Below are 24,462 nucleotides of genomic sequence, written 5' to 3' on the forward strand. Positions count from 1 at the left end.
TTTCAGAATTAACTCCATCTTGAACTGGCAGACCCAGAAACCCACAGATATCTTGAAGTGCAACAGCCAAAATGGAAGCCAACCTGAAGTCATGAACTTTTCTTCTTTCGTTTACTTCCCTTCATTATGCATTCGAGGATGTCACCTCTATGTTTTCCATACAGCAATGAACTAATTAAAACAGAGATGAAGCTTTGCTCTTCATGAAGACAAAGTCTTACTTGATTGAAGATGGCTGGCAGGAGATACGGCATTTTTCTACTCACCTTGCACTCCTCTCTCCTTTCTCATGGTTTTTATGGGTGCTGTATTAAAGCATTTAACAGTTTGCAGAATGGCAGGCTGAGAAGCTGTGCTGAGCAACCTTATTCATGCTTCCTCCTGTCCTCCCGCAGCTCCCTCTCCTTTTCCTTCTACTCAGACTGTGTGAGCTCTTTTTGAAGGTCCTGTTTTGTTATTCGTTTTGTGCAGTGCCCTGGAATGGTGAATTGCTGCCCCATAACCCACGTGCATAGGAAAGAGGTGCCGGTACTATGTACCATCATGCTGGCTGCTGGAATAGGCAGGTAACCAGAAACAGTAAGTGCAAGAGGGGACAACTGCCACGTGCACTTCAGGTGGATTTTTTTTGAATGTCAGCAATTAAAGAGTGGCATATCCAGTGCCTGCTTGTGCAGACTGCTGTGGTATAGTCACTCTAATCACCTCTGGCATAATTCGTAGGTTTCTGAAGTTTGAAAACAACCCGTCAAGTATATCTTTTCTCACTGCTTTAGGATATGACCCTTTTGGTTCATGTGGTCCCTGATAATGACATCAACTCTGCCATCTTCAAAACAGCTGTTTTGATGAACATAAATAAAATCTTGTCTCTTAGAATTCTTGATTTTGTCTATGTGCATGCTTTGTTAGAGGAGAAAAAAATAATTAAAAAAACCCCCTGAGCATACCATATCTGAATGTCTTGTACAGTGATTATATGATCAAAATTCTCTCAGAATATCTGTCTGCATTTTTGACTTGCACAATGCAACCTTAATGGCTGGTAAGTGCTGAATTTTGTCACAGATGAAAAGAATACAAAAAGTGCAAAGCTTGTTAGCATGAGCCAAGCCTGCCATTTATCTGATATTTTCAGCACACTGAATGTATTTAAGCAGTTTTGCTGCCATTATGGAACTTATTTTAGACATATCAAGTGCCAATTTTCTTTCAGATCATAAAGAAAGATGAGAGAACAGGAATTTAGTTGCTTTGTTGGTAAAGCTTGTCCTAGATCATCATAAAAAGAGCACTGCAATAAAGCAAGGCTGCTTGGTACACACAATGCAGCAAATAGCAGTTCTGTCTTAAGTGACAGAATTAGAAGCCAATTCCTGCTGATACTTCTTATCTATGCATCGAAGTGTAATTGAATCAAAATGATGGGAGCCACAGAGAAGCACAGAAACACACTTCTGTGACAACTGTGTTTCTGTGCTCTGAGACTGCTGAGGATGGGGGATGTGCTAAAATGAGTGAAATCAAGAGGACTGGGAGGAGACAGAGATTGAACAGAAAACTTCCTCTCAGGCAAGTGCAGGATAGAGACCAAGTAGTGTTTCATTCCTGTAATGCACAAGCGTTCACTCTGTAAAAGACCACTGATTCAAACTAGCCACTGAATTGGATGCTTATTTACCTTTTTGTCCTGCACTTTAAGCAACATACAGATGCTGCAGGGCCAGTACTGTCTCTGGAAGTGATGATATCAACCCATCCAATATACTCCAGACAGTCCTTTTGCTGACCTCGATGGTGGAAGATCAGGATATTATTGCTCAGGTGCTGTGGTTCTTGTTTTTTTTTTTTATTTTATTTTAGTGCTGGAAGAATTGGTAGGATAATTTACAAGTCAGAGACTGTTTCAGCCACAATAGGTGGACTCTTAAAAGGTGCTTTTTACTCTCAGTGGTATAATTCAGGAAGTTGTACTAATTAACATCATCTTTGATAATTTTCTCCCTATGTCTACTTTGTCTTCATTTTTTTGATTTTACATGCACGACTGTGTGTACACTTACATGATAATATAGGTTTATGGTATCAGCTGAGCAGGAAGAACGTGTGACCAAAATGTGGAAAGCTACTAGTTGAGCTCAATATACTAGTAGAAACATGAACTATGGGTTGCTACTGGCAGCAAGATTTTGCAGACGTAGGAGGAAGAGAAATGTCCCATAAGGACTGAAGTTCCTGCTCCTGGGGACCTATCTTGAGTTTTTATTTTGAGTCCCAGGAGAAAAGAATATTCAGTTTTCTGAATTCAGCAGCAGAAAAACGTGAGTTGATCATACATGAATAATAAAAAAACCCAAATAAACAAACTAATGGTGGAAGTACCTGGTAATATGCTCACTCCAAAACTTTTCTCAAACATCTACAGGCTATGGCTGAAACTGTCAAATTGTCCCACTAACTACAATGTCAGGTCTAATCTAATGCTTTTTCCTAACAGAGTATCTGGTGTGCTGGACGTCAGAGAAACACCAGATGTGGTGTATTGATTACTGACATAGTGCTATGAAACATTCACATAAGCTGCATAGTAGAACATGATACAGACTTACGGGCTGTAGATGTATTTGCTGCCTTACACTGGGAAGATGTTGCAAGTGATGTCCTGAGGGTTAATTGCAGCAGAGATATAATGTCTTGTTTAATGACTTAATGATAAAATGGAAATGTTGTGCTAATCCAGATGGTATGGAGCCGGGAAGGGCTGAGAGCATGATGGGTAATGGGTTTAAAATTAAATATGATTTTGATAAATTGGAGAAAGTGCACAGTATCAGTAAGATGAAATCCAGTAAGTGCAAATGCAATGTACTATGTCTAAGGAAAGAAAAAAAATCAAATGAACAAAGAAAAGGTGGGTAATAAAGAGGTGGTAGATCACAGATTGAGTCTGCATCAGCTGTGCTGTTGAGAAGGAGGGAGAAGGGGAAGGCACTTACAATAAAAATAGATATCAAAAGGAACATCAAATGTCTGGTGGGGGAAGAAATGATGCCCCACTGCTCAGCAGTGCTGAGGCTGGAGCTCGGGTGCTGTGTCCCAGTGTAAGCAAAGAACTGGAGGAATGTTGGTTACAAACTGGAGAGAGTGCAGGAGGGAAAACCAGGAACGATAAGAGATTTACAAAACAAGACCTGTGAAGGAAGGTTGAGCATCTTGCTTGTGAGCAGAGGCTGAGAGTGCTGGGTCTGTTCAGCCTGGAGAAGAGAAGCTGAGAGGGGATCTCATAAATGTTTATAAATATCTCAAGAGTGGGTGTCAAGAGTATGGAACCAGACTCCTTTTAGTGGTACCCGATGATAGGATGAGGGGCAATGGGCACAGACTGAAACATGGGAAATTCCATCTGAATATGAGGACAAGCTTCTTTCCTTTGAGGGTGCTAGAGCCCTGGAACAGGCTGCCCAGAGAGGTTGTGGAATCTCCTTCTCTGAAGACATTCAAACCCGCCTGGACACATTCCTGTGCGATCTGCTCTGGTGAACCTGCTTTAGCAGGTGGGTTGGCCTAGATGATCTCCAGAGGCCCCTTCCAACCCCAACCATTCTGTGATTCTGTGATTCTGTGAGTTAGCTGTGTTCATCTTAGAAATATAAGGCTGAAAATAGGTGAACACTGGCCATTTTTCAGAACTAAAATACTTGCATAAGGGACAGCAGTAAACTGTCCTGCATGACCTCTACATGGGGAAGGTTAAAAGTAACTTCCAGCCAAAGAGGAGAAAAAAGACCTGATAAGACATTTGATATAATTTTTTACATGATGGATAGATGATCAATAAAAGAAGTTACCTGGGAAATTTAAGGAATATCTTTTTCTAAATGCTTTAGGAAGAAATAAGAGTAATATCTTTTAGAATTGATTTAGGCTGCACCAAATTATTCCTCAGGAGAGAAAGAGGAAGGACTACCCTAAACCAATAATCACCTCCTGCAGGCTGCTAGGGTCAGGCAAGTTGAAGTTGAGTGTACAGACCCATAGCCTCTGTGCTTTCAAAGGCATTAATTTGAAGAGATCATCTATTTTTTTTTTCTTTTTTGGGGGGGTGACAGACCGTATGAGTTATATGCTTAGGAATATTTTCCTATATCTAGTGGGTATACAGGGAGCTAGAAACAGCTAGAAGAGGTGTGAAGAAGTAATAACGTAATGAAAATCTAAACAGATGAAAATGATAGATATTGCCCTAAAAATCAATTTATTTTTTTGTTACAAAGTTGCTGGTATCTACAATGAGGGCAGTAAGCAAGACAGCCTATAAACAGGGTTTAGTATCCATCAAAGTTTTGGTATTCTACTTTACCAATAGCCTGTCAAGACAAAGTGTATTCAATCTTTTGTCAGCTGTGCTGTTCATACTTCTGCCCTCCAGTATCTGCAGTGCTTTCACACAGGAAAAGCTTTACTTTTTTTTTATGATAGTTTACAAGTGGTGTACAAGTCCGATTTAATAGATCACAATTAATAAATGGATTTAAAACCCTGAAAGTTGTTCTTGGCTTGGGGCAAAGGGATGTGACTGGATGACTTCTCCAAAATCCCTTCCAGCCCTACTTTTTCACTGATTCTATGTTTATCTTTTCATGAGTCAAATGCCCAATATTCAGAGGATGTTCCTAAGCATGGAGCTTACAGTGCAGATCTACTTGCATTTTCATGTACAATGCAGTCGGACTTTAGGCCTAGATAGAGAAAAACAGAGGGAAAATGCTACTTTTCTTCTGTTTGCAGCTCCCTCCTTAAAAAAATGAGGATGGAAGGCTCTCTCACAGGAGCAAGTAGAAGCAACTCTACCAAGGTCCACCCAACAGTGCTACAGGGAGACAGGGGAATGACTTCCCCGAAAATACTTCAGGAGACATAAGTGGCTGAAGAGGCACCTTCTGTTTTCATTGAGTCTTTTAGTAGTTTTCTTCTTTATAATTTTTTTTGTGAAGGTGTAAACAACATGAACTATAGGACTCCTGTTTTAATAGAAGACTGTATTTGGCTCAACTGTTTGAAAAATTGTCAGACCATGAATGCCTTTAAATTTAAGATTGTTTCATCTTCTTAATTTACTTGGTGATGACAGTGAAGTGACATGGCTTCAGAAATGTGCTGCTCTGCTTTTTTATAAGCTAACTTTCCTCTATGAAATTTCCAGGTTAAAGCTCTGATTTCATGAGAACTCTAGAACTTTGTTGCTTTCATCTTCTTTAAAAAGCAGATTTAAAAGATCTTTCTTCTGGTTCATTAAATAAGAATAGTGTTTGAAAAAGAGGAATTTTGTCTCTTTGCAATCTCCTTAAAAAACAAGATTTTTTTTTGTCTGTGTTCGTTTTGAGGAGTCATGCAACCTTTCTACGTTTGAAGGCAGGGAGGGGCTCATGTATCTTTACACCCTCCTATATATCAACAAATAAACTTTGTGATGGCAAATGTATGAGATCTTGCTACACCTTCCTGGGAAGTACCTGGAATCAAACTGGGAAAGTGGTAATGTCTAGAGAGAGTGAAATGATCTCACCAGTTGATGCACCTTTTCCCTACTCAGAAGTCTTCTGTGGCCTCAGAGAAGGGCGTAAACTGTCATGGAATTTTTTGAAAGGACATTTTTATGTGAATGGTCCCCTTAGCATAGGGAGCTACATGGAAAAATGATAATTCTATTTAGCTACTACTGATAATCATAATCGTCTACTTTGGTTTTGCAGAGAAGTGTTTGGACCTTTTAAAATACCAGAACCATCAAATTTTTATTTACACATGCACGGAGCAACTAGTGTGATACTGCTATCATGGTTCTCATTTCCAATCAAAGAAAAATGGTGCTAAATTTAAAAAAAAAAAATTTCCTAGTAATTTGTCAACTTTCTTAGGCTTGCAGGAGTGTATGAATTTTATATTCTATGGTCATTTTGTGGATCACTCTTTGATGTCTTTCCCTCTGCTGTGGCTCTTACAGGTTTTCATGAATTGAGAAACACTGCCTGTGGTTACAGCCTAGCTATGGAAAGGGCTTATATCCATCGTGAAGACCAGCACACAATTGTCTAGATGAATAATAATGCATTTTCACCTTTGTCTAAGGGCATGTCTACCCAACAGTCACCCCCACAGTTCATAATCCTGAGCTGGCATTGATCTAGACTACCTTGTAGCTACTGCTCTCATGGTTTGTATAAGAGAAGCACTTGTTTTTTCCATGTCCTCTGCTATGTCATACGCCAAGATGCCAATGTATTTATTTATCTTCTTGAGTTACGCTCCTCAATTCCAATGAGGCTAAAGCAGACGTAGTTACGTAATTAAGAATACCAAACTGTTATGTTTACAACAAATTCAGCCATAGCAGTGTCTGCAAGATAGGCTGTTAGAAGGTAAAACAGTACTAAGGATCAGGATTTATTAATTCCAATCTTTGCTGTTATGACTCAGACTAAGGAAGTGGGTTACAGAGTAGCTGAGCAGCAGAGAAACACGTTTTCATAAATTATTCTATTTACAAGGTCATGCAGAGACATTTATTACTACAGCAAGCGACATTATGACATAAGATTCAGGGATTTGAAAGTTGCATTTTGGGGGGGAGACATAAAAAATGAAATGGTAACAAATCCTCATATTTTCTGTAGTTCATCTACAGATGTTTTGCAGTAGTATTTTTTTTATTTTTGCCGATAGCTTTTTAGCAGCTTTTTAATGTTATTTTTCTTCCCAAATTATGGTGGGTTTTTTTCATACTTGAAAGCTATGAAGCTTTAGCTAAACTTCTAATTTTCCTAGTTTTTGTCAAAATAATAAAAAAAAGGATTTGACCTATCTCATCAATCTCTTCATTTTTTAAGAAAAGCAACCACTTCTCTTGACCGTTGTAATAAAAGGTAAATGTTTCTTCACCAGTTTAAATAGTGGGCATGTGGGAGGGAGTTGAGTAACTTAAGACGGGTATGGCAGAAAGAAGCAGCATCAGCCAAAAATTTATCAGTTACTCCTTATCCTGCTACAAATGGAGAGAAGAACAGTGATTAGTTGGCACACTTTACTAGGACTGAAACCCTAAAATCTGAAGAAGTCACTATGAGGAAAATTCTACTTGATTGTGACAGCAAAATAAATATAATAGGAAATTTAATTGGAAGTGATCTTTTAATAAAGTGGACTATTTTGCTTCTCTTGGTCTGATTGCCTATTTTCCACCCAGCTGAACCTGACTACAGCAAATACTGGATGTCCATTAGCAAAATACCTGTTAATAACACTGATGGTAAAGCAGTGATCACATACTGAGTGCTGCAGGTAACATCGGATGAGAGGGTTAAATGAGCAGAAATTGAAAGGCACAACTGAAAGTGAAAATTCCTTTTGGAGTTGTGGCTATGAATTGTCAGTGCTGAGCTGTATTAACCCTGGAGTGGAGCATTTGAGTTAGTGCCTGAAATAATCCAAGGAACAGATCGTTCTGACATGGTCTGTACTGAAGTAGGTACATACTGCAGATGGCTTTTTAAATATGTTTGCCTCATGCACACATCCATGAGTGTGAGTATCTGTAAATGAAATGCAGGGCTGGTATATCCACACTGAGGACAGAAGGGTGTAAGTCAATACCACAGGTAAGGTAGCCCATTTGCCTATTGGGGAGGCCAAAGCCAGTTCAGATGATATCCATCTTTCACACAGAAAACCTGGGTCCTGCAATGACATCTGGAAGGGCTGCAGAGAGTCAGCCAGGGGCTGTACTTGGGGTTAGGAACACAGGTCTGGAAGAGACCTCTCCCCGTTTTCTGTGTTCTGGGATTGGTGTCCTGGGATCACTGCACCCAAAAAGAAGAGATCCTTCTTCTAGCCTCCAGCCTTGTGCAACTGTGTACGCAGAGAAACACTCACACGCTCTCCGTGGCAAGAGGGGCAGGAAGGGCCCTGCGGCTCTAATGCTGCAACACAGACCAAGGTGCTGCAGGGGACTTCCACTGGTCCTGCATAGCACGGCTGAAATGTCATGTGGCAGCTCTACTTGCATGACAAACTCAATACTCATTTGGACAAAAGGGAATATAGCTGTAGAGAGCCATAAGGAAGAGGGCTGGGCAAGGTCCATGCCTGAGAGCAGAAGAAAATTTTTTGTCTTGTGAGTGCAGCACTGTGATCCAGTTGGTATATAAAGAAACATACCTGGATCTTTTGTTATTTTCTTAAACCAATAACTCAGTTTCAGATCACTGTTTTTATCCTAGATATACTTTTTTTGAAGAATAAGTGCTGTAAATCTGTGCTATAATAATGAAAGGAATATGTCCCTTTCTTAGCTTGTAAAGGACTTAAAAGATATCCATGATCTCTCTGAGTTTAGGAAATTGTGAAAGAATTCTGCTGAGGCAGGGGCTACTAGAAAAACAGGGCATTGATCAGTGACAGAAAAATCTGCTCAAGCTTTCCCAAAAGCTATCTTGGAAAGAGTTGTAAGGTTCTGCTGACAATAAAAGCAAGATGCTAAATAATTCCTACAAGTAAAGCTGTTTTTTCGCTCTCTTTGGGTACAAGTGTACAGCTATGGCTTTGCTTAAAGTAATTCTGAGTACTGGTAGCAGTGAGCACAGGGTACTGCTAGAAGTCTAGCTTAAGTCTAGCTGTAACCCCAGGGCAATGCAAATACAAACTGAGTTTTCCAAGCATAGACCTGTGCTGTCATGTCTGGTAGATACTGGTTCCCAAAGCGGCTAACTTAAAGACACCAGCATGTATGACTGAAAGAACTGGAGCCCTGAAAGTGACCTTCATGATACAAAAGCCCTCTCAGGAGCTAAGAATGTATCTTTGACCCTGTATCCAAAAGCTCTCACCTTCTGCCATTGTGAAATCTGGCACAATGTCCTCTGTGCCAGAGTCCAATACGAATTTTGTACAGATGGTTAAGCATGCAGTAGCTGACCTAATTACAAGATTAAGATCTCATCCTTTAAGATATCATATTCAGCAATGATCAATGGTTTGATTCTGATTTCATTTCCTTTGGAGATGGAACCACCCATGTGAAAGCAAGAAGATATTGAGCATGGCTGAAAAATGTAACAAATAATACTTCTCAAATTTAGGACTGAAACTATTCTCTTGTACTGAAATCAATAGCCTATTGAACACTGAACTTGATTGAAAGCAAATCAGAAAAGCTGCCTGATGCTTTATTTTTTAACAATAACTACTGGTCTGTGATATCATAGGTGCTAATCATGCTCTTTTTGTGGTATCTTGGATTTACATAAGCAAACACATTTAAATCAATGGGTGTTAAGACGTATGATGGACAAAGTAGCCGCCTCCATGTTCCTACATTTCTGTTCTTCCTTCACTTCCCAACTGCTGTTTTTAGAGAAAGTCTTTTGTCTTTCAGTTACAAAAGATACATTCTTATATTTTGTACGATTAATTCTACCAGTATGTATAGATAGGAACTTCATCATACATGTAAGCTAGAAGTCCCACCAGAATGGAAGGGCACAAATTTAAGTAATTTAATTTTATTTCCTTCCATGTGGGAAGCTTGAAATGCTTAACAAATAATCCAAAGCCTGGTCATAAATGATTCTTCCCCAGGGTTCTAACAAGTAGAAAATTATCTTTGTTTTAAGCAGATGTCAAAAGAGCTAATTTAGCAAATCACTAGTTTAAGCATGTATATATGATATGATTTTCATAGTCTGTTTACCTGTCTAATTGAATACATGGCCAAAATGGGAACGAACACTTTGTAACATGCTTTGCCGGAACTGCTGCTGGGAATAATCATCCTCACTTTGTCACTTAGCCTCTTAAAATAAGGTAAGTAGGGTTGAGTTCAGATTCTGAGGATAAAGGAGTATTACTTTTTCCACTTGAAAAAAAGTCAAGAAAATGCAATTAAAAAAATAATGTTGATAGGTTGGGGCTTATTGCTAGATGATTCTATTAATTCTGACTTTGCAATTGGTGTGCTATTTATAGAGGGGTTCTTTTTGCCTGTATTCTGATGGACCATATTTAGTAAGAGCCATCATCCAAAATCTTCTCTATTTGCCTTTCTTTTTTTCTTTTTGTTTCAGTGGCAGAGTGCTTACACAGTTGAGACTTTTTGTATTGAATTTGTGTTAAGCTGCATATTATGCTTAGAAGACATGGCAAAGTTGTGTAATAATTCCTCATTCAACTACTACATTCACAACTCCATTTTCTGACCACTTTCTATCTCATATATTATACCATGTTAAATATAGAGAAAAAAAATAAAGTGCTACATAAGAAGGCAATTTGTGAAGACCATATGCATTTCTTAAGGTCTGCCCAGTGATTGAAGTAACAACTATTTTTTTTTAATCTAGGTCTCAAGGATCAATATAACTGAGAAAGCCCTTGTGTTCTGTCAGGTGCCACGAGTGAGGAGTAGGTGTTAGATCTACTGATCAGTTGCTCTTGAGCAAATCTTCCAAATAATTCCATGAAGCCTCGCCATAAAACTGGATTAAAATGCAACCTGACTGGCCACCAAAGTGCTCTGACTGGCCACCAAAGTGCTCTGACTGGCCTGAATCTTCGTTCTTCCTGAGTTATTTGTGCAGGACAAAGAGATTCAATTGGTTTGCATGCTCGACCAAACCTGGATCTCAGACTGGTGAATTGCTATCTGGTCAGAGCCGAAAATGAAACATTTTTCTAGCTCCCTTTTCTCCTTCCATCACCAAAGGTCATACAGCTCTGTACTCTGGCAGCTTGGGGAGGCAGCTGGTGTGCCACTTACCTACCAGCTCATGGAGCTCACAGAAATGAGCTCGCATGATGGAGCAGAGATGTTGTGGAGCCCCTCATTCTAAGGAAAGACTAGAGAGATTTCAAATGCAGCAAAACATTCCTTTCTTTCTTTTCCCCTTCACCTTTTGTGGAGTATGGAGTCCCATCAGCACTTCTGCAAAAGCTGCTATTCCAGCTGGAAGCTGAGGATGGACAGGTCTCCAAGGACACCATAATTTCATCCTGGCTGTGTTCAACATCTGCATTCATTACATCAAAAAAGCAGCCATATGTGGATTTATGGAAGGCACTGAACTCTCCAAAATTTCTTGCCTTGACTTGCGCTGCAGGCTATTATCACAGCCATTTATCTTAAACCATCAAAATGGTGAGATAACAGATGCACTGGATTTTGTATAATCTGCCTTCAAAGTAATAAAGAATAATGACACTGACGAGGAAACTCTTCAGGGAATCTGCAGAGAAACCTCAGCTTTAAACTGCTTGAGAAACCAATCCCACAAGCTCAACTGACAACAAGGATTTCTGTAAGAAACAGCCCCATTCTGTTCCAGGTGGTATTTGCATAGTATTTTTTTTTGGTCCAGTGGTTAAAATGAAATCAGTGACAATCTTCCTGGTGAAAACAAGGCAAGATCAAAAAATTCTGACATGTCATCCTGTTCCATGTGACAATAGGTCAGCTGAATGTGGGGTCAACACTATATGACAGGACATCTTTAGGAGTCTGTGGGATACCTATTGTTACCTTGACTGTCAGCTTCCTGTATCAGCAGTTTTCAGAGCACTGAGGTCTGCCCCATGGCTGTAACTTCCACTTTGCTAAAACCTAAAGCAGCATGACTGTGATCTGGGGCAAATGAGGCTCCAATATGTCACTACTGATGCAATGACCTGGAGACTGAGGATCATTTGAAAGGTATAAACACTATAAAGACTTTGAGTAAATGATGAAGTTGCTCACAGATCTATATAAAATCACAGTCTCTTCAGCTTCTAGAGAATGACTTTTAACATTCATGTTTCTGGAATTATAATTTCCAAATGTTAAGAATGGGAAGATTAACCATTTGTCATCTGCTCTTGATCTTTCAAAAGTCTTACTAGACCTCTGGTGTGCTCTGCCTATCATGTGTTGAAGAAGAAAGTTACCCAGTTAACACAATTTCAAAATGAAACAGCTGTTGAACTTTTTTTTTTTTTTTAAACAAGTGATTTCAGTGTCATCATCTTTAACATGCTTCTGTTTCTTTGAAGCAGAAAGTTATCCAGCATTCTGTATGATCTGCTCTAGGTGAACCTGCTTTAGCAGGTGAGTTGGACTAAATGATCTCCAGGGGTCCCTTCCAACCTCAACCATTCTGTGATTCTGTGGTTCACCTACAGACTTCATGAGATGAAGACTCCTTCATGTTGCTTATTCTCACAAGCCATATCTGTTTTCACCTGCCATATCTTCAACGTGCAGAATTTGTTGTCTTCTTATTCTTCCTTTCAGGAGCATTTCTATATGCTGATTTTCAACTCCTTTACTGAGGTTCGAAAATGTCAACTTTCTCTCTACAAACCAGAGAGGAGCTCCCTCAGGTAAACTGTTCTATTTTCACAGAAGAGCAGGAATATAGTATTTGTTAGAAGAGACTGGGTTCAGAGTGTATCACTCAGTGTTCGATCTCTCAGTGTGCAAAGCACTGGATACCTCAGAAGAAGATGTAAGAAAACACTAAATCTTTGTACAAGGAAGTCATTAATTAAAAGTTTAATCTATGGCTTTATAATGAGAATTTAATCCCTAGCATTTCAAAACACTTGATTAATACTAACATGTTTGTTTTTCCTGTGAACTGAACTTACATTTGTCCTTGAGGCAACCAAGACTCTACTCCCCTCCCACACTAACTGATATATTTTTCTAATGTTGTTTTGCATCTTCAAAATGCTCCTTGCTCTGACAGGGTGAAAGAGTTTCTGGCTGCTGCTGCTGCAATCCACATTAGAGAGGGTTTTGTGTTGTTGATGCTTTTGCATCACCAGCAGATGGAAAGGAAGCTACATTCAGAAAACAATTTAAGCCACATAATGGCTCTTGAAAGCCAAAGGAGGGTGAGGAAGGGAGCAAACTCTGAGTGCTCAGGAGGGGCACATTATATCTCTGCCAAATGCCGTGCTGCAGAGAGGCACCAGCTGAGCAGAGGTCCATCGAGTGAATGCGTGTAGGACACATGCTGCTGGCGTTGGTCGCTCTCCTTCGCACACCACTGTGCTCCAGCTGCAGAGGGTGTAGCAGCAGGACTGAGTCCACTGGAAAACTCCGTGGGTCTGTCAGCCCCAGCTAATCCTTCTGGTGGTGCTAGTGGTGCAGAAAAGAGGTCTATACCTCTTCTTCCTGGATTAAAACAGAAATGGGTGGAAGAGAACAGGCTACTGTCTTTCCCTCTATATGCAGACAGTGAAATCACTGTCTTGCTCTATAAACTTAGTGGAAGAGAGCTATGACTCACTTAAAATCACAGTCCTTGAGATGGAAGAAATGGTGTTCTTCCATGGTGGCTCTTTTTTATTTTCTCTTTTTTTGTCCTTTTACTTGGAGGTTCTGGGTGCTATATAGACAGTCTCATTTTTCACCATCTAGGTGTTCCTGCTCCAGCAAGAGGGATTGAACTAGATGTTCTTTTGAGGTCCCTTCCAATCCCTAACATTCTGTGATTCTGTGATTCTGTGAAGAAGAGAAGGTTCTTACCTGTGAGGTGCTTTCTCTGATTTTGCTGGAGAACCAGAGCTCTCTTACAGATTCTGTGTTTGTACAAATTTTCCTTTCCACTGAAGTACATGTTCTGCTAGACTGTGAGTCGTATGCTTAATAAGATAGTTTTTCTTATAAGCTTTCCTTCTTCTGTAGTTTTCCAGGCCCAAACACATCTTTATTAATCAAAATAGGAACCACTACAATCAACATATTTTTACTAAAGAGAAATAAGTTTGTTTATTCCTGTAGTGTAAAAATTCATGCTTCAGGATTTGATGCACTCTTGGAAAGCATTTTCTGCATTCTGCTGGTTGTGGAAGCATTTTCCCTGCAAAAAAATTGTCAAGATGTTTGAAGAAGTGGTAGTTGGTTGGTGAGAGGTCAGGTGGATATAGTGGAAGAGGCAAAACTTTGTGGCCCAGTTCGTTCAACTTTTGAAGTGTTGGTTGTGAGACGGGCACTCGGGTGTTGTCGTGGAGAAGAATTGGGCCCTTTCTGTTGACTGATGCCAGCTTCAGGCATTGCAGTTTTTTGGTGCATCTCATCGATTTGCTGAGCATCCTTCTCAGGTGGAACGGTTTCGCTGGGATTCAGAAAGCTGTAGTGGAGCAGATCGGCAGCAGAGCACCAAACAGTGACCATGGCCTTTTTTTTGGTGCAAGTTTAGCTTTGGGAAGTACTTGGAGGTTCTTCTCAGTCCAACCACTGAGCTGGTCATCGCCAGTTGTTGTATAAAATCCACATTTCATCGCACATCACAATCCAATTGAGAAATGGTTCATTGTTGTTGTGTAGAATAAGAGAAGTCAACACTTCAAAATGACGATTTTTTTTTTTTGGTCATATCATGATGCGCCCACTTATCGAGCTTCTTCACCTTTCCAATCTGCTTCAAATGCTGAGTGACCTGGTTGACTTTGAGTTCTTCAGCAACTTCTCATGTAGTTGTAAGAGGTTCAGCTTTGATGATTGCTCTGAGTTGGTCGTTGTCACATTCTGATGGCCTCCACCATGCTTCTCATCTTTAAAGCTCTTGTCTCCTTCGCAAAACTTCTTGAACCACCACGGCACTGTACGTTCATTAGCAGTTCCTGGGTCAATTGCGTTGTTGATGTTGCAAGTTCTGTCTGCAAGTAACAAATCAGCAGCAAAAAAAGAAAGTGAGAAAAGCACGATAAAATGATGCATAACTTAATCACATTTATTTAAGAATGTATTCCAGTATCAAACAGCAAATTTCAACAATGCAAAAACCACGATTCCTTTTGCACCAGCCTAATTAACATCTCTGCTAACATGTCAGTCTCTGCATCTCTGTATAAACGCATCCTGTATGTTTGTAACTCTTCCAGGGTAGTGAGGATTTTCTCCCTGGCTCTATTCCCTGCTTCAGCCCAAGTACAGATTAATATGGTTTAATGGCAGGCCTTTCTCCTGCGACCTGGGAAGATAACAGTTGTGTGCACAGTGTATCACCGCTGATGCCAGCTACATTGCCTTCTGGCAAGAAAAGGATTGAAACAATGCCAGGTAATTTTAACTTTTAATGAGACAAGTCTGTGGCCTATGGGTTTGATACAGGGCTCAGAGTTAAAGTTTTTCTGCCCTAGGGGGTCTGTCCTACTTGCTCAAACACAAATTTTGTTTTTTTTACTTTATAAGTTGTATAGATCTAGAGTAGTGTTAATATGGTCCTTGTTGCAGGTGACATCTTGAAATGGCTGTTGAATTCCAGCAAATAATAGTTAGTGGATGTTACCTGTTCAGAACAATCCACACATAACCAAAAAGAATCAGAATGATCTTCACTAACAGAAATGGATGTGCGTGTTTAGGAAAAGGCAAGCAAAATCTTATCTTACAGGCTGAAACAAGTTACATTTTGTCCATATTTGTGATATGCACAGTATTATTGTCTTGTCTATCCCAGTTTTGCTTTTTGCTTTAATATTAGCCAGGGAAATCTGCTGAGTAACTCAGGCTAGTATTTCACTTCCCTTTCAGTAATTTGCCATAGCATTAACATCAGATAACATTAGGGTCTGAATATTGAAAAACAAACCTCCTAGTGAAGGTCTGGATTCTTTATTTTCTTAAAACTAAAACATGGGAAATATCCTGGTGAATGGTTTATATACAACTTTGGACAAACAATCATCTGTGTAATTTTTAGCAATAACTGAACCACTGGACTAAATGAATAGTGAGGTACTTAAGTAACCTCCTTTAAGGCAGAGGTGTCACAGCATATCAGGTACATGCTCTTCTGGGATGCTGGAATCTTCTCTCAATTCCTCTTTTGCCAGATGCAGCAGGTGCCACACGTCATTAGTGACTGCCTCAAGTGGCATGTGAAGAACCGTGGAACAAAACTTTCTAAATATCTCAGGGCAAGGCAGTTCCACAAGGATAGGTCAAACAAGTGTTAAAAGTATCATTGCAAACTAGTTTTTCAATCCTCATAAAAGTGTCCTACCAGCTGCTGAGTGATTTTTTTCAGTCTCAGTTCCACTGAGTATGTAACGCTTCAACAGTAGAAACTGAAATGAGTTAACTGCAGAATACTCTATGTTATGTTTATAAGGTTATTCTTCCAGGAGGTTGGAAAACCATTGCAAGGAAAGCAACACTTTTGTGTTGCAGGGTTATTGTATCCTTCTCTGATTTTACACATCTAATCTTTTACTTCTTTCAAAAATATTCCAAAACAAGCTTCTTTTTTACTTGAGTCTTTCTTTTATTGAAAATAAACAAACAAAAAAATCAGTTTGGAATTCCAGGAAATCTTAATTTAAAAAAATCTACTGAAGTCACTTTCTTAAGAAAACAAATGACTTCACATAGTTGAAGGCATGTACATTAGTGTGTATCAATGCATGTTTTTTTACCATATTTCCCGGGTGAAAAGGAAATAGATTTTCTAGGGTGTAACTCCATAAGCTTTGTTTTCATTTGCTATGAATTTTGTCTGTCAGTAACATATCCTGTGTTGGCCCTAAACAGAACAATCATTGCACTCTCTTAATGACTTAGAAATAAGGAACATCACTGCTGTTGTACATCCACGTGAGACATGGGAGTGATACAAAGAATTAACAAATTAACGCTTGCCTAATGAATACTTAAAGAACTAACACTTAAGGAGCTAACGCTTAGAGAGCAAACCCTTAACCCACAACGCTTAGAACCCTTAACCCACATTACAACTGCCTGGCTTTCCTTAGCCTTGTGTAAGAGAAACAAAAGTTTATTGACAACTTTACAGGCCTTGCAGGGAGACAAAATCTTGGGTGCATCCTTGGTGCATCCTTGGGTGGATTAGATAACCAAAACTTGGACACAGGGAAGGAGATATGCCAGCTCAGCAGTCTGAGTCCCAACCAACTCATCACACCAGGCCAGAAGTGAACATGTACAGAGAAGATGACCCCGGTCCACGATCACTGTGCAGGCGCAACCAGGAGGGGCCAAAGGTGGAGACTATGGAAATGATTTCCTGGAACACATTGTAATAAGAACTGCCTTCTCGGGAACAGGTTATGAATATGTATAGGCATTCCTAGAACTTTTGTGAATATGTAACACTTTACAGTACTTAACTAAGCTCACAGCTACTGGAAATTTGCACACATCTTTGGTGAAAATTATTTCCCCATGTGTCCAGCGCTGAAATAAACATACCTGCTTTACAATCTTACAGGTTTTAAGGTCATTTTCCACACGTCAGGAGTGTCTGACAGATAAAAATGTAACTTCTCACTATGCTTGTGGTATGCCTTTCAGTTCAAGAATTTTAGGCTGTGTTGCTGTACACAGAAAAGAGTGAAGTCTTGTCAGAGGCAGTTGCCTTTGCTATATGTCTTTTTCTGCATGCAGAAACTCAGGTGACAAGAATCATCTCTATCCTAGCACGTTATTTTAGCTCTAAGTTGCATAAAAACTCAAGGAGCACCTAGAATCTATAGTATTTCATCTTATAAATGGCATCTCTGTATTAAAAAAAAAAGAGAGAGAGAGAGAGAAAGCAATTGTTAACCAATGGATCATTGCAGATTTCTATGAAAAAATAAATTTTGGGCAAAAAAAGATTTTCTAAAGTTTGTGAAAATTGTAGGAAACACCTTTAATGGGCTAGGAAATGGAGTGGGACATGTGTCCTATCCCAACAGATGGGATGAGGGATGAATTAACTCTGAATGTGATACGTGCCTGACTCAACCAATGAGATCAGGTGTGAGTTAACTCTGGGTATCTCTGCATGGTAATGCAAAGTGAATGACAGACAATCACTCCAGGGGTCCAATTCAATTCTGAATTTACTAAAAGGACGTGGTGGAATACAAATTATGGTGATTATTGACTTGGCAAAAGTATGTTATAATATCACAAAACTTATCAATACATTTGACAGCAAAAGCCCTTCTAACAATGGTGGATTGGCAACAATTAGAAACTATAATGCAAAACTTAACAAGACTTTAGCAGCAGAACTTATAATGATATTACTTGTATACGTTCAAGAGAAAGGAAGAGAGAGAGAAGGAAAACTAAGATATCAGAAAGAGAAAGAGAGAGAGAGACAGAGAAAGATATCACCACTCCACAGGTACATTGGTCTCGCGACAACCTCTGGAGGCAGGGGACGCATTGAAGATTTACACGCCACCACCTAATGTTACATGCGAGGTCGTTTTATAACCCAGTTCATTTACATGCGAGATAGGGCAGTTCATCTCCTCCCTCTCTTCCCTCTGCATGCTAATTGGGAACACTCTTCTGGAAATGGGTCTGGGGTCATCAAACTAGGGGAAAGTTCACAGTACTGACCAGAAGTGAATAGTTTTGCCCGTCAGGGGTAACTGTTGTTTCGTGGTTTCTTCTGGTAGTTGGTTGTCCACCAGATGGTTCATCTCTGTCATCCCAATTAGGCCATGAGGCCTTTCACAGCAACACTGTTAATTGCCTTTATCTTATCTATCTTTTACACCCAAAGTATCAATCGCAAAAACTTGGGAAAGATAAGACAAGGTGCCTGCCTCCACAGTCATCTATCTTTTCCTCCCAAAGTAACAAAACCCAGACATTTAAGGCGTAAAATAGCCCTTTGTTCTGGTAAGGGTGTGGGGAGTGCTTCAACGTGGCATCAAAGTAATCGCAAGAATTTCTAATGGGCTTATTTGCTGCTATTTCACATGACTCTTTTTCCCATTTTAAACTTGGTCATTGGTTTAATATTTGCTTTTGAAAACATTCTTCTGTATAATGACCTATAAACTGTCATATGCAATGTGTCTAGATGCTCATAGAATTGCACTTCAAAATATTGAGATCTTTACTTTTTGCCAGAGAAAATGTTCCTCTATAATGTACTGAATTATTCTAATGACTTCTAAACATCTCTCCACTTTTCTTCTTTCTGCCCTTCTATTTTCTTGGCTGTGAACCAAGTTCATCTCTGATGTCACACTGTTAAGTCAATGGAGTTATTTAGCATGCTGGGCCAAATTAGTCCCTGATATGCTTAGATCCAGCTGGCATCAAGCTCTTCATGGTTTCCTGCAATGTCTTTGTTAAGCTAATTGCCTGGCTTGACCACCTGTGAGAAGGATGAATTGTGCTCACATATATGTTACAACAGCACTTTAGTACTGATTGAATTTATTCACGGTGTGGTGGTTGATGTGTTCATGAATGCTCTCCTCAGAATTGAAAAGTAAAAATATTTCTTGAAAATAAGTACTAAAGTTGACTGAAACAGCACAACAAGTCAGGTCAGAATTGCTTGCTGTTAGGACACCAAGGCCAGGTTTGCATAGGTAGATTGTTGCTGGAGTGGATTTGAAATAAGGTATTTCTGAATATTAACAGGAAGCCAAACCTTCAAGGGGAGAAAAAGAAGTTCTTTCTTTCAGGTTACGTCAATTTTCCAAGTCACTTCTCTCCACAATATTAAAGATTTAAGGACTCTAAGAGGTGATTCCTCAGAGATTTGCATTAGGAATTTAAGAAGTTTCTTTCTCCAGATATCTCTTCTGTCATCTTCCAGAGATAACCATTTTCAGGGCAAAGTCTATAAAGAATACTTCAACATCAGTAATCAAGGATGGCTTGGAAAAGTGAAAACAGTGGATGTCAAATCAGTACGTCCATGGTGTAGAGAGGGTATAATCATAATTGTTTTCAGTTTGGCCAAGTCTATTAGTGGAATTTTTTTTTCATAAGCCACAGTTTCAATCAGCTAAAAAGAACAAACCAATTGCTTCTTTATCTCTTGTCATGGTAGTGTGGCATTTCTGGAAGCAGTTTCAGGAAGATATGTTGAGGCTGGGCAGGAAGGGAGTTTGAGATGCAATGATTTAGGTGAGCTGAATGTGAATTCCCTCTCCTTTTACAGGGAAATGCTCAGGAGAGTTTCTTTCTGTACAGTTCTCTTGAGAACTGCTTGTAGAACTGTCTAACTTTGTGCTTAATTGATATCAGCAGAAAGCTATGTCTCCTGCCAGCTTTTGGAGTGATGGATGCACTACAACAGGATGAGCTGATAAGAGGGAGTGGAAGGGAGATTCTGTTGCACCTGGAGCAGGAATAATAACAGTAAGAGTGAGATCCATACTTATATTGGGACCACATGAAATAATCACCTGGAGTCTTTCTGCACTGTAGTATCTCTTTTACAGTAAAGCTCTTTGATTACAGTTGAGACATTTCCCTTTTTTTCTTTACAGTTAAATTTAGACTGAAGGGTGAACATTTTTAACCCTTTTAATGCAGATAAATTAACTGGCAATCACATAACAATGTCATTCACTTAGGTTAACATATGATACTCCTATTCTAGTAAAAGTCCTAGTGATTTAGAGATTATGCCTAGAGTGTTTAGTTTACCCAGATGAATTTGTGAAAGGTGTTTGTGCTCTTTAAGACTGAAAATGAATGGATAAATCTCTGTAACAGAACTCACTAGGAGGAATTAAAAAGTCCCTGCACCATTTTCTGTAACACTTGAGGGGCCATTATCCTAACCCAGCATCTTGAGAATGTTTAATTACAGACCTTGTGGAGTTTAAGCACCAAATGTACCTAATCCACAAAGGACCTGCAGAGAGTATGAAGGGAGAGAGACTTCTTTGTGCCACATTCGCCACTAACACATGGCCATTGAGGTCAGCAGAGCTGATCCGAATTACACTTGCTGAGTAATACAGCTTCATTCTAATTTGTTTTACTCCAGTGCTTACCTACTTACAACATGAGGAACAAAGTTTTTTATGCCATTATAATTTAAAGTCTGGTAATAAGTAGGTACTTATGATATGGAAAAAATGGTTTCCTAGGCTGGTGAGGAAGTTCACAACAAGTGAAACTATAGTCACCAAATCCCACATTAAGGTCTAATCCTCTTGGCTGAGTCCTTAAAAATACAGTGAGGGCAAAAGATAGGGAGAGCTCCACTGAGTGTGTCCAGTCACTCTGAGGACTGTGGAAGTCTTAGCTGAGCTGTCAGAAAATTCCAGCATCCATCCAGTTCAACTGACTCCTCCACCTCACTGTTACAAGGACTGCACTATATAGTATGAACTATTATTTCTTTCCGGAAAGCTACCTGGCCTGCTTCTCTCCAGCACATGATTCCTAAATCCTCCTTCCCTTTCACTGTGTGACTGTTTTCTATGCATATATTCCATAAACTTTGATTCATGTCAATTTCTTCCATTTCCTCCCAAGATCATTCAAGTAAAGGGATAACCCTATCCAGGATACTGACATGTTGGACTAAAGAAATTAGCTCGAGGTCTTAAAGCATGAATTTATAGATTGGCAAGTACATGCTTGATGAAGTAATGCTGTGGGAAATGCAGGCATGAGTCACTTGGAATATACCACTTGTAACAAGGAATGTGTGGAGCTAAGTATGTGCTACATTTTTTATTATGGTCCACCAAGAAACCTGTGCAAAGGAATGGTTAATCTGAATGGGCCTTGTAGCATTTGATGGGTGATGCTTTTTTATTTTTTCTTCCCAAAAAAATGACTTATTTTTCACCTCAAGCCTTGACTTCCCCAGGATTATGTTTTGGTGCTTTATGAGCCAAGGTGTTTCATATTCCAATTGTCTTCCATAACATTCCAAAAACATTCTGAATTGTTTGAGCCAAACTTTTGTAAACTACAGCTATTTAAATAATAAGTATTTTTAGAAAATGATTATTTTGGTTTTGGAAGCTACATCCTTTTCAAGATATGGCTATTCATTTTCAGCCCATTATTTGGAGCAATTCTGTTCTCTTCTTCCATTCATTATGAATTCTGGACTTCGACTGTCCTTGCGATTAAATTTTGACTCCATGAATATTATATACATGATGTGATAGCTTCCAGATGTTGTTATCACTGCCAAAATCCTACTGTATTTGGCACTGTTTAGGCACATGTAAGCTGCTCTAAACAAAGAACACATAAGGGGTTTTTGATGTCCTTCTTATTCTCTCCCACATCCCTGAAATACTAAAATGTTTAGCTTACGGGACTTTCAACACATTCAAATTTTATTATCTTCATTGTAGAGGTGACACATAATAGGATCAAAACTGGAGAGTATTAAAAATAGATTCTTGGTCAATCAAGTTTACAAGACAAAAAATGAGGCAACATACATCAGTTCACCAAAAACCAAACAAACCAATGCAAAAACCTAACACAAATTTGGCAGGTTTTTTTCTGTTGGATCCATTTGTCTTGCAGATTTTTGACAATCTGTAGTGCTGACCTCTGCAACAAATGAAACCTGTGGCTTTGTACCTGGCTCTGTGTAACACTGCTACTATTCCTAATTCTGGAAAGTCAGCTAGTGATTGCATAGAAGCTGATAGAGTAGCATTTGTAGGAAGATGCTGATCTTCTGATTAAAATCAGAAGAGCTTTCATACATGTAGAGAGAAAAAATTAACATTCCAACACTTCATAACCGATATCTGACACTGCAAGCTTGACTATTATAACAAAGAGTGTGTGCCCTCATCTACACTTCCCCAGCTGTTTTATGTAGTAATTCAAATCTGAGTAAAAGGATAGACAGTAATATCAGAGCAAAGTTATATTAAAAAAACCCAACCAAACAATTTTTTCTTTTTTTTTTTTTCTTTTTTTTTTTTTCAGAATTCCTGACATGAATTACTGGAGTTCTTTTCTGCAGGACTGGATGCTCACATGCAACTATCAGTAGATGATAACATATTTGTAGATACACTGCAGTTAAAGGAATGGGATAAAGATGAATGCCAACCATTTCCAAGACATCATTTCTGTTAGCAAAAGTATTTTTTGTGTAGTTTTCACAACATTGAAGTGTATGCATTTTTTTTCAGTGTTCTTTAGACATGCTCCAGCTGCGAACATTGCCATAAAGACAGTCAGTGCAAAAGAGAAAGAGCCAAACATGGGGAAGTGTTTTTGCATTCAGCCACGGGATTCATCATAGCACACACATGTTGCAAGTAGGCACACAGGGGATGATTATTGTTCTTTGTCTCAGGATCAGAACTTGTTTTTAATTTACTAAAATGATTGAATGTCAGCTACATTACATGTATACATGCACATAGGAACAATATAGGGCAAGACAGGAAGCACAACTGACCCTTTTTAACAGCTAGTGATTGCACAGAAGCTGACTGAGAAGAGTTTCTGTTTAAGTACTCAGCAGCCTCTTAAAACAGCAAAGTTAACATTTCTGTGCTCAGCTAGGATAGCTTCTGTTTGAAGCTGAAAGTGGAAAATAACATAATCCATTATGGATGGATGTTTGAGAAAAGAGTTGTTCTCAGCATAGATAAACTTTGTACTAAGCAATCATATGAGGCTACTATGACTCTGACTTTGCAGAAGACAGGCATTGAATCTGTGGCAGCGTAACAGAAGTATTAACTGAAATGCATCACATTAACCTTGTTTTTTTGAAGGCCATAAAAGATAAGGTCAAACAGCACAAAATGACAAGTGAGAAGAAATCAGAAAACGATCAAGGTTCAAACACTGAAATGGAAGACAACTTCAGGTTACAATGAAATGCTCTTTCAGAAAGAAAAATAAAAAGAGACAGATAGGCAGACCTGCCTTTATTCTTTTAAAGCCATACTTCTTCCAGAGGGGAGACGCAGACCTCTTCCACAATGGGGTACAGAACACATGGCTGTGCACTGCTCCTGCTGGAACAATACCTCAGCAGTCAAATGGTTATATTCCCCATTATAGTGCCAGTCTTAAAGAAACTGTACAATAAGAAGAGCCCTCTTTGTTAAGAAAGCTTGAAGAAGACTCTGAGGAAAATAAAGAGAGAGAAGATAATTACACCAAAATTTAGGTTCATACACATATTGCTAACTTGCTAGCAGTTGGTCAGTTATGCTTATTATTGCTCTCTGGAAAGAATATCCATGCCACCATCCACCCAAGAGATTCAGTGTCAGAATAAGATTCTTGGAGTACTTGATGAGAAATCTAGCATTGTATAACATTCACCCTACTTCCTCTGGTAACTATTCCTGTCTGTTCTGACTGTCTGTGGTGTGTCTCAATCTGCTGCCTAAAGGTAGGCGGTGGATTAACTGAAACTTAAGCTTCGAAGGAAATATAGAAAATTTGTTTTCCTTTTGATGGCCCTGACACTTGCTAACAGCATGCTGTACAAAAAAAGAGAGGTTTTTGTACCCTCGTTTCCACTCTACCCAGAACTGAATCCATCTCAAGACTACCTTCTCTGCTGTAGGATGTTCTTGACAAATTAAGTCAGACCTTATGGATGCTTGGTTCTGGCAGGCTTAAGAGAATTTATGTTGCCAAGTAGGGATATCCATCAACCTGGGTAGATTTCTCCAGAAGCTTATGGATAACAAGGA

Source organism: Caloenas nicobarica, chromosome Z, assembly GCF_036013445.1.
Source record: "Caloenas nicobarica isolate bCalNic1 chromosome Z, bCalNic1.hap1, whole genome shotgun sequence".
NCBI classification, from domain to species: Eukaryota; Metazoa; Chordata; class Aves; order Columbiformes; family Columbidae; genus Caloenas; species Caloenas nicobarica.